This window comes from Lolium rigidum, chromosome 2 (genome assembly GCF_022539505.1).
Source record: "Lolium rigidum isolate FL_2022 chromosome 2, APGP_CSIRO_Lrig_0.1, whole genome shotgun sequence".
NCBI classification, from domain to species: domain Eukaryota; kingdom Viridiplantae; phylum Streptophyta; class Magnoliopsida; order Poales; family Poaceae; genus Lolium; species Lolium rigidum.
Window position 1 is genome coordinate 63,664,791 of NC_061509.1, and position 18,760 is coordinate 63,683,550.

Below are 18,760 nucleotides of genomic sequence, written 5' to 3' on the forward strand. Positions count from 1 at the left end.
CTTTAATACAATGTGAATTTTGAAACATTTAAACCCGAGTTGTCCCTTTGACTAGAAAATTCAAGTTCGAGAATCCCCTGCCACAGAGACCTCTTAGGCTCTCACAACATTTGCCTGGCTAACAGCCTGACGTTACATTTACATTTACATTCACAACATTTACATGACCTCAACAAAGTAAAACTGAATTGATGGGTCTATAAGTATAGCGCTTCAGATGACTGTGAAGTGTTCAGTGGCATGCCTATGTGATTACTAGTTCTTGTGCTTTTGTTTCTCTGGCTAGTAACTGAAAAAAGGTGGAGGTGTGATGATTAGCTACTAGCTAGCTAGCGATTTGTTAGTAGGATGTTAGAGGAAACTGATTGAAGCACTATGTGTAGCAATATACGGAAAAGCCTTAATAGGTAGGATCTTTTTTCGTAGTCCAGCTTCTTCTTGTCGCTGACTGAGTGGTAGTTGAGCATGATATAAGCCTTACTTGGCTAATGATAATGAAGAATGAATTCGACATCACTCGGCTAAGCTCTCTCCCCACTTTCAGTGTTTCCTTGCATTCTACCTCAAATTCCCCAATCGCAGTGCTAGATCTCAGGCTACCTTTGTACGACTGTTACATCCGGTACTAGAGCCACTGTTCCTTGTTCCATGTGAACTTGGTCAGTAATTCTTACGTGGTGTATTCGTTCTGTTGTTGTAAATCGATCTCAGTCAATATGTCCGGTGAACTGATGATTTGGTACCGAGACGTCTGCGCAGTTTGAGGGGAAGATGATGATCATGGTGGAGCCGTTGCAGGCGAGAAGGCAGCGGGATTCGGCAACGCGATATAGAACAGGTTTGCTGGATTCAAGACATGCCTCACCAACATCGCGGATAACCTCCACCATAGCCAATGTTAATTGTGTGATCTCAAGGAGGGGATCGATGACTAGAACGAGTAGGCGATGGAGCAGGAGTCCCGCCCACCCACTCATGTTGGTACCCTCGAGGCCACAACGGCAAACGACGGCTGCTACTCACCTGATATGCACCGACCACACAGCTTCTTCCTCCTAGGGCATCCGTATTGTTTTTTTTTTGTTTCGTCATAAGGTAGGACCCACATGACTTATGAAAAATCCTGCAATTTATAAGGTCATATTTACAGTACAGAAGATTTACGATATTTTAGTTTCACGGTATGTTGATCAGGCGGGGCCAAAGTCAGGTGCTTCCTTCACTTAGCAAAGCATCCTTGATGCGTTACCAACTTTTAAAAGAGGGTATATTTGGTGGGTTGGAACCGGTGAATCTATTAGCATATGGACTGACCCCTGGATTCCGTTGAGCCCTGATAGGGAGGTCACTTCTCCTAGGGTGGGGGCGGTGTATACAAAAGTTAGCGAATTAATCAGTCTGGTGATAGGTAATTGGGATCTGCAACTCCTGAACGCTCTGTTTAATGATGCTGATGTGGATCACATCTCTCCGATTCCGCTGAATGGTTCTGGTTTCGATGATTTTATTGCATGGGGCGCTACCCGTCATGGGAGATACACGGTGAAATCTGCATACTATTTACAGTGGAAAAATCAATTTGTTCGATGGGCGCAACAGTTGGCTATGACAGGTTCTTCAGCCCAAAACCCTGTGTGGAGTACTATTTGGAAGTTAAAACTTCCAAGCAAAATTAAAATCTTTGCTTGGAGAGCCCTGCATGGTATTATTCCGCTGAAGTGTGTGCTTCCGAACATGCATATTGGTGTGAGCAGTGAATGTCCAATTTGCTAGTTAGATGCTCAAGATGTTCGTCACCTCTTATTCCTCTGCCCCGCCGCCAAACAACTTTGGGAAACAATGGAACTTCAGCACGTGATTTCAGATGCTTTGGTGGTGGACAGATCAGGGTCAGCTGTTTTGGAGCACCTAATGTGTCTATCGGATAATAATATCTAAGGTTTTACCACGGTTAATCTTAAGGAAGTGGTGATCACGACATGTTGGTACCTTTGGTGGCTTCGACGCCAACGTACCCATGATGAGAATACACCGCCCATGGTTAAATGCAGGTTTTCAATTTTATCTATTGTGGCTAATGCTTCTGAAGTCTATGGCAAACATATTCTGAAGGAAGGGACTAGATGGACAAGGCCGGATGCTTCTCATGTGAAGCTGAATGTGGACACTTCTTTCCATGATGACTACCGTGCGGGAGCAACGGGTGCTGTGCTTTGCAATGCAAAGGGAGATTTTATTGAGGCGTCGTCCTCTTTCCTGCAGGTGGTCGATTCAGCCGCGATGGCTGAATCCATGGCCTTGAAAAATGGTCTGGATCTGGCTATCAGTTTGGGGTGCAACATGTTGGTGGTTGAATCTGATTGCTTGGAGATTTTTGAAGCTTTTAATGACAAGGAACCATGGTGGAGTGCTCAAATAGCGATTTTCACAGAGTGCATTGACAAGATGTCGACTATTGGGTGAGTCTCTGTTGGACATGTCCACCGTGAAGCCAACCAAGTAGCTCATGAGTTAGCTCAGAATTCTTATATTAGTCGTAACTCTTGTAATTGGGTCGATGAGCTTCCTAGTTTCATTCCAGACAAAACTCCTCTCCGATGTAATCATATGATGAATTCGAGGCAGCAAGTTCCAGACGCACTCTTTTCCTTCCAAGATACCGAAGGAGATTGGAAGGTTTTTAATGAGACGGCTTGTTCCTAATATATTTTTTGGTTTCAAAAAAAGAGTGGGTCGGCTCAAAGGAAGAACCGAAAAAATCATTTTCGAGCAAGGTCCAGACTCCAGAGGCGAAAACTACAGTTTGATGGGGATTGCTAATGGTGGACGGCGGGCCGACAGCCTTGGCGACATCTAAGTTGTACATGGATGGTAAAAAATGTTTTAACATAATACGTCTTTATTACCCTTGTAAATGAACGACGGGATTTGTCTCATACGACTCACTCTCCACTCTCCTACGAGTAGTAAAGGTGTTTCTTCTGATAAAAAGTGACCGGGGTTCATGGGTTCACCTGACTATTCTCTCTTTTAAGTTGTAGTGAACAATAACAATTCACAATGAGATATGAAGATGCAAAATAATAACATGGGAAAGATACGTATTTATATGGGCATCATGTGCTAACATAGAGATGATGCAACACATCTCTCTTATACTCCACAAAAAGGGAAAACTCCATGCAATCTTCTATTAAAAATTAAAAGAGCATAGCCATAAGTACTTTGACATGATGTTTGAATATCAAATATGCTACCTTGAACAAATAAGATCATCACTTTTGTCACTTGACGAACATAGCACATGCATTCACTTTATCCCTAGTGAGGTAGCAAGAAAAGGCAAAACCATAATAGATCATGAATTTATCGTCACTATTCAATCATTAAAATCATGCTACATGTTTGGGTGCGCCACCTAGTGTATTTTATCCTTCCAGGTTCCAGGGTGCTTCTCCCGATGAAAATACGACGGCCCAAAATCTCAGGTCAATTTAACTCCGTATAGGTCTCTGAAAGTGAAAAATACACAAAACAGGGAATTCATGTTCTGCAGAGTTATAAACCACATAAAGGGAATCATTGGTAAATCCCCATAAATTAATGTAAAACATGTTATTATCATCTTGCAAATATGTGGGAATTCAATATGATAAAGGATAAAATTCATGTATGCATTTTACATGCATCAGGGTGCCAGTAATGCAGTTGAACACGGAGCCCAAGCCGATGATGATTTAGTCGACGACCTTGCCGTCGTGGAGGCCATACTATCGGCAAGATTCTTCATCTTGTTCATGTACTTTGCCACTGACATGTCTTCCTAGCGCAAAACAGAAGTTGTCACCAGATAGGGCACACGTTTGTGCGGGTCTAGGCGCCAAACATGGTGTGGACGGATGCCCAGTGATGGATGTGAAATATATCATATTTTCTCGCATTTAAACCCCTAGCTAAGTAAAGAAATTGACTAAGTTTGCCTCTCAATTTGCCACTAATGCCTAATCAATGCAAAGATGTGTAATCTCTTCTATTTTTGGACGTTGTACAGGATATCACGTCATAATGGCAAATGGACCTGCAATTACTGAAGAAAATCGCGTCAGGAGCATGGCAAAGTTGACTACACTCAGAAAGGTGGTTCCAGGGGCTTTAACGGGCACCGCGGTACGGGCAAGCCCCGCCTGTACTGTCCGCCCGTACCGTGTGCCACTACGTTCCCGAGGTCAAACTCTATAAAAGTCGTGAAGGGACCGATGCTAAAGAGAGAACCATTCGTCGTTAAAGAGAGACGCCATCCACCAGATCTATCTGCAACACACCGAAGGAGATCCATCCCATAGTTCATCCATTCCATCCTCCATCACCTCCATAGCCATAGCCATCACCATTGTAATAGAGATTTCCTTGAGATTTGGGACCATTGTAAGAATATTGTGATTTCAATCTAAATATTTTGCACAATGATTTCTATGTTTGATCTTGATCTTGATATGTGTGAGTAGTCCTCACGGGCTGTGGGTTGGGGTGAATCCTCGCAGCAACTATGTGCATCTAATCTTATGTTTATGTGTAAGGATTTAATATGAGTTTTGCGATCTTGTATCCTTGTCTCTTTTCCTCGTGGCGTGGGCATTACCCTTCGGGTAACCAATGTTGCCCTATACTGTATTTCCTAGTTGGAGGCCCATGAAGCACTCGATGGCAAGGTGGGCCGCTAGGGTGGTGCGGCGGAAGATTCCTTGGAGTACAAGACATGGAAGGAGTCGAACAAGGAAAGTTTAGAGATAAATCTGTTGTAAACTTAGTCGTACTCGATGAGACCTCTCGAGACCTGGCCTCCTATATAAAGGCCAGGAGAGGGGCCATCAAGATACAATCAATCTTAGCGATCTTAGCCAACAAAAGCTTAGACCTAGGTTACCCTAGTACTTAGCCATCTCGACGAGATCTCAGCCGAACTATTCGGCACCCCATTGTAACCCATTATCATCATAATCAAGAACAGACAGGCAGGACGTAAGGGTTTTACCTCATCGAGGGCCCCGAACCTAGGTAAATCGCTCTCCCCGCTTGTCTGTGAACCGATGTCTCGTGTCAGCTTGCAGGATTCCATCAACCCTAAGCCCCTATCGTAGGGCATTGCCGAGGAGCACCCTCGACAATTGGCGCCGTCTGTGGGAACCCTGTCGGCACAAGATCGGTCATCGGCAGATCCAATCATGACACCGGCGGCTTCACCAGCAGCTTCATCAGCAACTCCATCGACACCGTCATCACCAAACCTGGGAAGCCCGATTCGTTTCGGCTCCTATGAGTTCACTCCGCACAGCGATTCCTCCCGCTCAACCTTCTCAGATCTACAAGGAAACACGGAGATGACCTTCGGTAGCGTCCACTACAACGTCAACGCAGAAGGAATCCTTCGACTGCTGGAATCCCCCATCTCCGGATCGACGAGTCCAAGTGCGTCATCATCACTCGACCTTTCGGCTGGTCTGACAGGCTCGACAAGTTCGCCAGCGCCCTCGATTCCACGCTCCGTGTCTTCCATGTCGGTAGGATCCGACGATCCCACATCTTCGGAATTAACTTCGTACTACTGCATGAACTGCGACACCAGGCACGGGCTGGGATCGAGTGACACGCCGTTCATCTGCAATGCCCGGTATTCATCGGGAGAAGACGATGATCGGCAAGCATCGTCCAGGGAACCACCCGAAGAACAGCACACCATCAGGTTTATGTCGCCAATAACACGGGAAACACAAGGCGCAGAGGAGACGGAGATCATACTCCCCGTTCCAGTAGAAGGGCAAGTTTTGAAAACAGCGCCAGCAACCACGACAGCGACTACACCATCGCGGACGAGGAGTGGGCAGCAGCCAGGGCAGCAGTACTCAATAACACACCGCTCCCCGCTGGAACCTCGGTTGGAACCCTTAATGCTTATCGCTCTATACTAGAGAAAAACTGGGAGCACCTGTCGAAAGAGCAAGCCACCCTCGAGAGACGTTTATCTGCGGCAGATCGATCCAGCGAACGACGAAGAGGCTCGCAAGGGAGCGCCTCCCGAAGCACTCAGGGAGAAGGCAAGCACCGGTCGAGACTATCCAGGCTTTCGGAAGATGACGCTAGAGAAATAACGTCGAACCTGACTAAGTCCTTTATGACTACGGATACCGCGGGCATGCCACGGCCGAAAACCGTTGCAGGAGCAACGGCCAACCTCGCCGCAAACCTCATCAACCAGCGCCCTGAAGGATCCATGGCTCAAGCTCATCGAGGCGCCCTGGAGAGTCTCACGATATTGGGAAATAACCTAGTCCCGCAAAAGGAAAAAACCACGGCGCAGGCTAGTGGTTCGAAACATCATGCGAGAGATGCTCGGGACGAAATCACCCAGAGCAGGATCGACAAAGCAAGACGGCGACGCGCCGCTAGGAAGGATAACGACAGTGATTCTTCGGATGAGGATTAGGAGTACGACGATGAACTCAGGGGAGCCGACTGTTTAAGTTACAAAATCCGCGAGACGATGTCACCCAAAAAGTGCAAGCCTACTGATGACCCACAAGTATAGGGGGTGTATCGTAGTATCTTCGATAAGTAAGAATGTCGATCCCAACGAGGAGCAGAAGGTGTTGACAAGCAGTTTCGATGAAGGGTTCAGTGTAAATGCTCACAGACAAGTATTCAGGGGGTTTTGATGTAACAGATGAATAAAGTACGAGTAAGTAAAATGCGAGAGAAATAATTGCAGCGAGTGGCCCAATCATTTTTAGCACAAAGGAAAAGCCGGTTTGTTTACTTATAATGACCAAACGTTCTCGAGGACACACGGGATTTTAGTCTAGTGCTTTCGCTACATACTGTTGATTAATCTTCATTGTTTTGATAAGTGTTGTGTGGGTGAACCTATGCTAATGTACCGCCCTTCCTAGGACTAATACATACTTGTGATTATACCCCTTGCAAGCATCCGCAACTACAAGAAAGTAATTAAGATAAATCTAACCACAACCTTAAACTCCGAGATCCTGCGATCCCTCCTGCATCGATATACCAACGGGGGTTTAGGTTTCCGTCACTCCGGCAACCCCGCAATTGGCAAACGAGTACAAGATGCATTCCCCTAGGCCCATAAATGGTGAAGTGTCGTGTAGTCGACGTTCACACGACACCACTAGAAGAATAACACCACAACTTAAATATCATAACATTGAATATTACTCAACCATAGTTCACTACTAACATTTAGACTTCACCCATGTCCTCAAGAACTAAACGAACTACTCACGAGACATCATATGGAACATGATCAGAGGTGATATGATGATGAATAACAATCTGAACATAGACCTTGGTTCAATGGTTTCACTCAATAGCATCAACAACAAGTAGAAATCAGTATCGGGAGAGTTTCCCCTATCAAACAATCAAGATCAAACCCAAATTGCTACAGCGGTGACGATGTCCAGCGGTGGAGATGGTGGTGATGATGGTGGAGATGATGATGATGGTGATGGAGATGATGTACAGCTCGATGGCGGTGACTATGGCGTCGATTTCCCCCTCCGGGAGGGAATTTTCCCGGCGGATTCCTGCCCGCCGGGGAGCTCTTTTCTCTCTGGTGTTCTCCGCCCCGCAGAGGCGGCTGTAACCCTTCGTGAGGATTCCTCTGTGGCTTAGGTCTTCGGGACGAAGGGTTTCGCGAAGAAAAGGAGGCGAAAGAGGCCGAGGGGGCTCCACACCACATGGTGGCGCGGCCAGGCCATGGGCCGCGCCACCCTATGGTGTGGGCCCACCCAGGGTCCAGCTGGCTCCCTCTTCTGGCTTCCTCCGTCATCTGGAAATATATGATTTTTGGTAAAACTTCCTTCCACAGTTGATCTTCCGAAATATTGCATCCTGACGGTGCTTTTTCCAGCAGAATCCTGGCTCCGGTGCTCGATCCCCAAATAATCATGAAACATGCAAAATAGATGAAATAACATAAGTATTGTGTCCCAATATGAAATATATCAATGAATAACAGCAAATTATGATATAAAATAGTGATGCAAATTGGACGTATCAACTCCCCCCAAGCATAGGCTTCGCTTGTCCCCAAGCGAAACTGAACTCAGTAAACAGGACCACATGTTTATGGAGTGAAGAGTCGATAAATAAAATACGGACAAGAAGCATCATATTCATTCACACAAGACATTATAGTAAACAATTTCCTTATATAACTCAGCTTGAAACAAGTATAAGGTAATCACAAATAAAGGTGCATAAGAGATCATAATTGGTGATGGCAAACTTTGTTCTTGGTCAGAGAACATTTAACAGGTTATACTTATCTATTGAGCAGCACTCTCATATTAAAACTTATGGTAAACTTGCGTACTCAATCATATTAATCATTGATGACTTTCAAAGCTATATTCATTCAGGTAAAACTTGTACTAAACAAGAAAGAGTAAAGACATGATGAAGCAAATCACAATATAATAGTTTGATCACAACAACTCAAATGCTTGCTTGAGATGGAGGGAAATAGGTTTACTCGACTCGACATAAAGTAAAAGACAGGCCCTTCGCGGAGGGAAGCAGGGATTAAATCATGTGCTAGAGCTTTTTCAGTTTTGAAATCATATAAAGAGAATAAGAGTAAAGTTTTGAGAGGTGTTTGTTGTTGTCAACGACCGGTAGCGGGTACTCTAACCCCCTTGCCAAACAGACCTCCAAAGAGCGGCTCCCATGAAGGGTGTTATCTCTACCAGCAAGGTAGATCATCCCTCTTCTCTTTTGTTTACACATGTGTTTTAGTTTATTTAAGGATGACACTCCCCCAACCTTTGCTTACACAAGCCATGGCTAACCGAATCCTCGGGTGCCTTCCAACAAACTCATACCATGGAGGAGTGTCTATTGCAAAATTAAGTTGCTTACTGATGAATCAGGGCAAAACATGTGAAGAGAATTATTAATGAAAGTTGATTAATTGGGGCTGGGAACCCCGTTGCCAGCTCTTATTGCAAAATTATAGGATAAGTGGATGCAGCCACTAGTCCTTTAGTGGAGGCTGCCTAACAAGACCGAAAGATAAAACACCACATACTTCCTCATGAGCTATAAAACATTGACACAAATAAGAAGTAATAAGTTTTGAATTGTTTAAAGGTAGCACATGAAGTATTTACTTGGAATGGCAGAAAACACCATGCGAGTAGGTAGATATGGTGGACACAAATGGCATAGGTTTGGGTTCGAGGTTTGGATGCACGAGAAGTATTCCCTCTCAATACAGGTCTTTGGCTAGCAAGGTTAATTAGCAAGCATAGGAGTTGAGGGAAACAAACAAATATACATGTGATAGAAACAATCATGCATCTTACTTGTAAGCACAAACAGTTTTAACTTTAGAATACTAAGCTAAGAACTGATAAGAAAAATAATAATATCTTCTACATGTACTTTCTCTATTCTTCTGAAACTCAAAGTGTTGTTGCTATTGACCATTGCTAAGTTTGCCAAAACCAAATAGATTTACTTAATGCTCCCAAAGTGGTACCAATACTAAAATCAAGATCAATCATATAGTAGAAATTGCAAACTAAAATAAGGTGTGCAATATGTAAATGATAAGACTTCTCATTAATATTCCATAACGATAACTCACACCAAGGGATACATAGACAAACTAAAGGAGAGATACTTCCACATTGCAACCCATCTCATACGATAACTTCCCTACTCATGATATGACACTACTTGATAGTAAAAAGTAAAAGGTAATGATAATGTGATACCGCGGCACTCCCCCAAGCTTGGAAGAAACAAAGGGGATGCCAATACTGATGATGGATTACTCCTTTGGTGATGGTGGTGATGAATTCCTGACAAGCTTCTCAATAAGCTCCTGAAGCTCATCAATCCTGTATATGAGGTTGCGAATCATCTCCGAATTGTGCTCGACGCGGTTAAGAAGTCCGTCCGACGACGAGTCCCAACTCTTGGAGTTATTTCCCCAACCTTCAGCCTTCGGGCTCCGTCTTTCCCGCATTGTTAGAACGATCTATATCCCAATTGCTAGGCGATGCTGCCTTGGGAGTCCTTTCAATTTGATTATTGTAGATTAGATTATGGAAAGGATGGTGAATGCTCGAAGAAAATGTCCTTGGAGCTAGGTAATGGCGGGGAAGTCCTCCTCCGGTCCTAATCCGTGCGCTCTTCTTGGCGTTGAGCGAGTTTGTCACCACTCGATGCTTGCAATGGTGGTGCGTGGGTGCTCTTGCGGAACTTCTTCGACTTCTTCTTCATCCTCCTTTGCTTCTTCCTTGACGCTCTTGTCCTCTTCTCTCCACTCACGATCTTGATTATCTTCATCCGGAAGCTCCTTGCCCTTGTTCTTGGAGACCATGGTGCCTCTAAACTGAAAACAGATCCTCGGCGTAAACAGCTCGAAACAAAACACGTCGAGAAAACGATATACGGACCTCCAGGGGTCCGGGGGATTTTATAATAAAAAAATTCAGAACAAACGGAAAGTACCAGGTCGAACCAGAGTCGAAAAGGGGCGACGAGGCGGTGCCACCATAGGTCGGCGCGGCCAGGCTGGGGCCCGCGTCGGCCTGTGGTGTCACGCCCTCGTGCGTCTTTTCCACTCCGTTTCGATCTCGTAATTTTTCATATTTTCCAAAAACAGCAAAAATATTGTTCGGAAAGTAAATCGCGAACTTTTCATTACCGAGCATCGTTACCTATTCAAAGTCGAGTTCGGCGGATCGTCAATTTGTCCTTTGATGAAAGCCTCTGGTGTTTCCACTTGAATAATATCAACATCAACATTATAAGAATCACCTGAGATATAATGATTGAGTCTTTGTCCATTCACCACTTGCGTAGAATTATTAACGTTCTTCTGCAAGATAGATTTAATTTCTCTATTTGATAGTTCTACTTGACCACTACTTTGAGGGTGATAAGCGGAAGCAGTTCTATGATTAATACCATACTTAGCAAGAGTTTTTCTAAAACCTCCATGAATAAAATGAGAACCTCCATCAGTCATAATATATCTAGGTACTCCAAATCTAGGAAAAATAACATCTAAAAGCATTTTTAAAGAGGCCTCACCATCAGCACTTTTTGTAGGTATGGCTTCCACCCATTTAGTAACATAATCAACAACAACAAGTATATGAGTGTTACCTTTTGAAGAGGGAAAAGGTCCCATGAAGTCAAATCCCCAACAATCAAACGGTTCAATAACAAGAGTATAATTCATAGGCATTTCATTGCGTCTGGAGATATTACCAACCCTTTGACATTCATCACAAGATAAAATAAACTTCCTTGCATCTTTGAAGAGAGTTGGCCAATAAAAACCTGATTGTAGAACTTTTTGCGCGGTTCTATCTCCGCGTGATGTCCTCCGTAAGCACTCGCCATGACATTTACTCAATATCTCTTGTTGTTCATATTCGGGAACACACCTTCGCATAATACCATCCACTCCTTCTTTATATAAGTGTGGGTCATCCCAGAAATAATGCCTCAAGTCATAAAAGAATTTCCTCCTCTCGCTGAGCTGAAAAGGTTGGAGGCAAGTACTTGGAAACAATAAAGTTAGCATAATCAAGCATACCAAGGACCTGTCTCGCGAGCTCACCTTTATTACAGCCAATTGTTCATTAGGAAAACTATCATTAAGAGGAACAGGATCATAAGCAATATTTTCCAATCTAGACAAATTATCGACAACATGATTATCAGCACCTTTCCTATCTACAATATGTAAATCAAATTCTTGCAAAAGAAGTACCCATCTAATAAGCCTTGGCTTAGCATCTTTCTTTGTCATAAGGTATCTAATTGCAGCATGATCGGTATGAATCGTAACTTTTGAATCAACAATATAAGATCTAAATTTATCACAAGCAAAGACTTGTTATCACCAGATTTTGGCTAAATCACGAGGTGGGCCGCGGTCAAGATGGGCTTGGAAGATTACACGTGGAAGATCTCTGAAGCGGCCTTGTTTAGGGAATTTGGGCTATATTGCCCGTGTATCTTTAATTACCATAGATTGTATTTAGATTAAAAGTTAGAGTTTATCTCGTGCACGGTTTAGTGCACGCCCACATTAGAAAGTCCCCTGGACTATAAATATGTACCTAGGGTTTATGGAATAAAACAACAACAAACGTTCAACCACAAACAAATCTCGGCGCATCGCCAACTCCTTCGTCTCGAGGGTTTCTACCGGTAAGCACCATGCTGCCTAGATCGCATCTTGCGATCTAGGCGAGCCTAAGCCTACCCACGTTGTTCATGCGCTGCTCGTGCTGAAGCGTTTTTGATGGCGAGCAGCGTAGTTATCTTAGACATGTTAGGGTTAGCATTGTTCTTCATGTTACACGCTTCCGTAGTGCAACCCTTGCATGTCTAGCCGCCCTTACGCCTATCTTAGGCGTAGGGGCGGCACCCCGCTTGATCGTAGTATGGTAGATCTGATCCGTTACGGTTGCTCCTTGTTCTACAAGGATTAGTTTAATATCTGCAATAGTTAGGCCTTACAAAGGGGGGGAGGATCCAGCGGCACGTAGGGTGTCGTTCGTTGGCCCTAAGCGGGATGTTCCGAGGATCAACCTCGTGTTGGTTTTTAGGCCCTGTTTAGGATCGGCTTACGATTACCGTGCGTGGCCGCGAGGCCCAACCTGGAGTAGGATGATCCGATTATGCGGTGAAAACCCCACATCATCGTAGATCTCATCAGCTTTACCTTGATCAAGCAGGACCACCATATATTCGGACACCCCGTCTGAATCATGGGTGGATCGGCTCCTTGAGCCGATTCACAGGATAACTCGAGAGCCGATCGAGGCTCGTATTTAACGTTTACGTGTGTGCCCTGCAGGAAACTAAGCGAGGCATCATCCACACCTTCCCGACCGGGTATAGGTCGGGTGGCACGCCCTTGTGATAAACATCGGTGCGTGCGACCGGGAGGCTTTGCGGGCCGTCGCTCAGAGGGACTAGGGCCAGCCGCAGCCCTAGTTGTTCCCGGCTCTACGGTGTTGCCCGTCTCTACCCGCCGGTGGGTTTCTGACGTCAACACATTCTGGCACGCCCGGTGGGACCACCTTCAACATCCACGACATCGCCATCTACATCCAAGATGGCGGAAAACACTCCGGTCAAGTACGAGGACCTGCCTGATGACCTCAAGAAGAAGCACGACGAAATCAAGGCAGTCCTCGAAGCCGAACTCATCGGCTCCTTCCGCCGAACCCGCTCTCATGGCGTCAAGTGGAAGGGTTTCACACCTGAAGGCGCACTCGATGGAGTGGACTCGTCCACCCCGTCAGCAGAACGCACCGGGTCGTTGAAGTACGAGGATCTGCCCGAGGAGCTCAAGAAGAAGAATGACGAGATCGAGGCAACCCTCGAAGCCGAGCCCATCGGCTCCTCTGAGAAGATCTGGCCGCACGATATCAAGCTCGATAGAGACTCAAGTCCGTCGCCCGGCGTCAACATGGTGGATCTCAGCCACTCCGTAGGCCAGCCAAAATCCTCCTTTGGTGTCAACATGGCAGGGCTTGCAAGCCGCCATGGCAGAGACGAAGCAGAAGCAGTCACTCCCGTGGCAACGATGAAGAGGAGGCCGATCCATGCGACCGGCCCCAAGACGATGACGGGCAGTACCTGACAGGGGAGCGAGTAAGACGCGTGCGGTATCAGCTTCCACTCTCCGAGCGCCTCCTCCACAAATATGAGCAGCAGCACGACCTACGTCGGCACTACGACGTAGATGATGAAAGGAATTGTCGGTCTGATGCAGAGGTCAGGAGGTACCGTCAGCATGATAGAAGCGACGACGGGTACAATCGTCGCGCTGAAAGAAGGTCGAGGGGGCAGGATAACATGGATAGGCACTGGAGCTGTCCGTTCTTCAAACATTGCTGGGACTCAGGAATGAGCCGATTGCCAACAATCGAGAACTGCCCAGAATGCAAACAGAGGAAGAAGGACGCCGCCAACGTGTCCGTATTCGAGCGTCTAGGGCCTCTCCCACCTCGGAGCAAGCATGCTGAGCCCGCTCGGGTGGAAGATCTCGAGGAACTAGAGGACGATGATGAAGAAGATAAATATCATCGGCCCAGGTGGTGCCCTGATGGGCTCAGCCGCTCCCAAAAGCGAAGGGTTCAGCGTCTGCGTGGGTTGGAAGAAGCTGAAAGATTGTACCTGCACACGCTAAGGAAGGCACGGCCTGATCTGGCCGCCAAAATTCAGCGAACCCTGAACGGAGAAGGCCGGCCACAAAGAAAAGAGTGGCGCCCCAAACAGAAGAAAGCCGATGATGATACATCGGCTGGTACAAACATGGTCTTCATTCTCCCAGCGGAGTTTAGCGCTCCAAGGTTATATGAAGCACATGTGGCACAATTGGATTGCGGCCCACGGCCGGTCATCTTTGAGAAGCCAAAGGAAAGGAGTTACAGGCATCTGAAGGCCCTGTACGTGCGAGGTTACATCAATGGGCAGCCTGTCAACAAGATGTTGGTAGACACCGGAGCGGCAGTCAACGTTATGCCATACTCCATGCTACGTCGGTTGGGACGTTCTAGTTCGGATCTGATCAAGACCAACGTAACACTGAGTGATTTCAACGGCCAAGCGTCTGACGCACAAGGTGTTCTGAATGTGGATCTGACCGTAGGAAGAAAAACTGTCCCTACGACGTTCTTTATCGTCGACAGCAAGAGTACCTACGCTGTCCTACTAGGGAGGGATTGGATCCACGCCAATCTGTTGCATTCCATCCACAATGCACCAATGCCTGATACAGTGGGATGGAGATGAAGTAGAAGTCGTCCGTGCAGATGATTCAGTCGAGGTTTCAACAGCCGGCATGGATATTTGGGAGACATCAGGCCAAGAACCGCTCTCAGGTATCAACTTGGACGACTGCGAGCGCATCGATGTGACGAAGAACGGGGTCAGACTGGTCTTATCCACAGGCCTGACTGTGTGACAAAACAAGCGTCGATAAACAAACGTGGCGAGGCTGATCCTTGTGATCGGCCCCAAAATTTTATGAAGGGACATCACAGAACCTTCACCAAGCAAGCAAACGTGGAGGCCGATTCCAGGAATCGGCCAAAATTATCCTCACCATCCATTCTGCCTGGGTTCAACACATGATCCAGCAGAGCCGATACCATCAATTCTCTTGACAGAATCGGCTCGGGGGGGCACATGGAAGGATAAAACACGAGGGTATGCAATGGAGGCGTCTCATCCTGTAAAAATATATGGGGGCCGATGCATCAATCGGCCGTAAAAACCCAAAATTCGAATTTTTTTGAGCTCAGCCGATGTAGCAGACATCGACTTAAGAATCAATGGAGCAGAGAGTGGATTAAGACCAGCGATGCAACGTGACATCTTCTGGAACCACGGCTGCAGGATTAAGGATCATGACCCTGACCAACGACAAGAGCAGCGTAGACATGCGAGTCAGGGTAAGGGCGAACCTAACAAGGGGAGCATATCTCTTCTAAGACTAAGAGAACAGCCGATACAAGGACGTCCTCGCCGGAAGTTGCCTCAGCCTGCCATGGATGATGGGCCGATCTGGTCAGCAAGGCGCGGGGGTTGAACTGAAGAGGCTCGGGGGCAGCTCGCCCGGAAGGTGCTCTGCTTTTGAGGCCTGATTCTGTCGGGATCGGCTGGCCCTACTCTATAAGTTGGAGACTGAGGATGATCGACGTGGTCGGCTCGCTGCTATTCTCGCCCCGACTGGGGCTCGGGGGGACAGCTCACCTTGAAGGTTCTCTGCGCTGGGGAGCCGATTCCGTTGGAATCGGCTAACTCTGCATTACAACTTGCCTGAAGAATGGTGCTGATGTTGCAAAATTATCAGTTTCAGTATGCAAGATAATTCAGCGACAAGCCCAGGGCTATGACGAGGGCACCTACTTCACACCAAGATTACTAGCCTGCTGGATCGACTGTATATGCTGTCGATAAAAAAAGGCGATCGGACGGTTGGCCCTGCGGGATAGCTCTCTTGGACATGATCGAGCCCGCCCCGAAATGTCGATGATCTGGGAAACCGATTTGTTGGAATCGGCTGATGTGGCGCCACAGTTGGGAAGCCGGTGATGGTCCATTAGGCTGGTCCATTTTTTATCCTCGCCTTGGCTGAGGCTCGGGGGGCAGCTCGCCCTCAGGGATTAGCCGATTTTGTCAAAATCGGCTAGCACTGCATCACGGCTCATTTGAAAGATGGCGAATTATCGCGGAAAGAAACCGCCGGAGCTGAGTGAACGGAGTTTGGAAAGGATAATGCGGCAGAAGAATGTCTGAAATTTAAAAGTTGATAAGAAGATTGGACATTATTTCAGGGGTGTTGCCGCTAAGATTAAACATGCCATCCTGTGAAATCTGCAAGTCCTAGGATTTGCACGGTTATGGCTTGGCCTCGTTGGACCGGGAGTTTGGGTCCGGATGGATCTATCTCAAAATTTATCGTGAGGGGCCGATGCGCTGCCGTCGGCTCGCTGGGCCTTGACCAAATCGACGATCGGCAGCATCAGCACGAAGGACAATCGGCTAAATTATCCTAAGGGAAATCGGCAAAATCAGATTGGGGAATTTCTTCAGCCATTAACCAGATTTCTTATACAGAAGAGCTGATTGCTCTCAAAAGGGAGTACTAAGGGGATACATTGCCCCGCCTACTGCTGCTAATCTTGTGCTAAGGGTCCTATCTATGGGCTGTTGCTGCCCTCGTCGCCGCCGTCATCACCGCTGTCGGCGCTGCTCCCGGCCGGCTCGTCGTCGCTACTCCAGCGGCCGCTGGCAGGACCTTCGGTGTCCTCGTCTTCCTCGTCATCGCCGTCGTCGTCGTCGCTGTCGAGGTCACTCAGATTCCCCGTCCAGGGACAATGGCGCTTGGCCGGCGGCTCGTCGGGGAGGCTGTCGTCGTCGTCCTCCTCCTCTTCCTCCTCCTTCACCTCCTCGGAAGTGGTGAAGTCGTCCCAGGAGAAGCGATCGTCATCGCTCTCCTCCTCCGGTTCCCCGACGGCGAGGAAGCGGAGGTCACGCTCCCCTTCCGTCGAGGATTTGTCATCCTCCGACCAGAGGGAGAAGTCATGGCTCGACTCCTCCCCGGCCTCAATGGCGCGGCGAATGTTGGCCGCGTGGACCTCCGCCGGGTTCGGCTCCGGCGTCGGCTCGCGAGACGAAGAGGACTGGGTGGAAAGGTCCGACGAGGCGGAGGAGGAAGAAGACATTGTGGCAGAGGAGGGTTTTTTGGAAGTGCTAATGCGAAGGGGAGAACTGTTCGATGCGGTTAAATAAAAGGATGGGGATTTAATTTTCGAACAGTTTTCGAGGACATGGTGCCAAAACTGTCAAATCGTGCAGAGAAGTTGGGAAGGCAAGTCGTCATGATGAAGCATACTGCGACGGTTCTGCTCTGCCACGACGTGACCCCTCGGAGGAAAGAAAAACAGAGTGGTTTTGAAATTACCATTATCAAAACCAGGGGGGCATGTGTTATCACCAGATTTTGGCTAAATCACGAGGTGGGCCGCGGTCAAGATGGGCTTGGAAGATTACACGTGGAAGATCTCTGAAGCGGCCTTGTTTAGGGAATTTGGGCTATATTGCCCGTGTATCTTTAATTACCATAGATTGTATTTAGATTAAAAGTTAGAGTTTATCTCGTGCACGGTTTAGTGCACGCCCACATTAGAAAGTCCCCTGGACTATAAATATGTACCTAGGGTTTATGGAATAAAACAACAACAAACGTTCAACCACAAACAAATCTCGGCGCATCGCCAACTCCTTCGTCTCGAGGGTTTCTACCGGTAAGCACCATGCTGCCTAGATCGCATCTTGCGATCTAGGCAGCACAAGCCTACCCACGTTGTTCATGCGCTGCTCGTGCTGAAGCGTTTTTGATGGCGAGCAGCGTAGTTATCTTAGACATGTTAGGGTTAGCATTGTTCTTCATGTTACACGCTTCCGTAGTGCAACCCTTGCATGTCTAGCCGCCCTTACACCTATCTTAGGCGTAGGGGCGGCACCCCGCTTGATCGTAGTATGGTAGATCTGATCCGTTAAGGTTGCTCCTTGTTATACAAGGATTAGTTTAATATCTGCAATAGTTAGGCCTTACAAAGGGGGGGAGGATCCAGCGGCACGTAGGGTGTCGTTCGTTGGCCCTAAGCGGGATGTTCCGAGGATCAACCTCGTGTTGGTTTTTAGGCCCTGTTTAGGATCGGCTTACGATTACCGTGCGTGGCCGCGAGGCCCAACCTCGGAGTAGGATGATCCGATTATGCGGTGAAAACCCCACATCGTCGTAGATCTCATCAGCTTTACCTTGATCAAGCGGGACCACCATATATTCGGACACCCCGTCCGAATCATGGGTGGATCGGCTCCTTGAGCCGATTCACGGGATAACCCGAGAGCCGATCGAGGCTCGTATTTAACGTTTACGTGTGTGCCCTGCAGGAAACTAAGCGAGGCATCATCCACACCTTCCCGACCAGGTATAGGTCGGGTGGCACGCCCTTGTGATAAACATCGGTGCGTGCGACCAGAAGGCTTTGCGGGCCGTCGCTCAGAGGGACTAGGGCCAGCCGCAGCCCTAGTTGTTCCCGGCTCTACGGTGTTGCCCGTCTCTACCCGCTCGGTGGGTTTTCGACGTCAACAAGACTACGGCTAACAATTCTTTTTCAGTAGT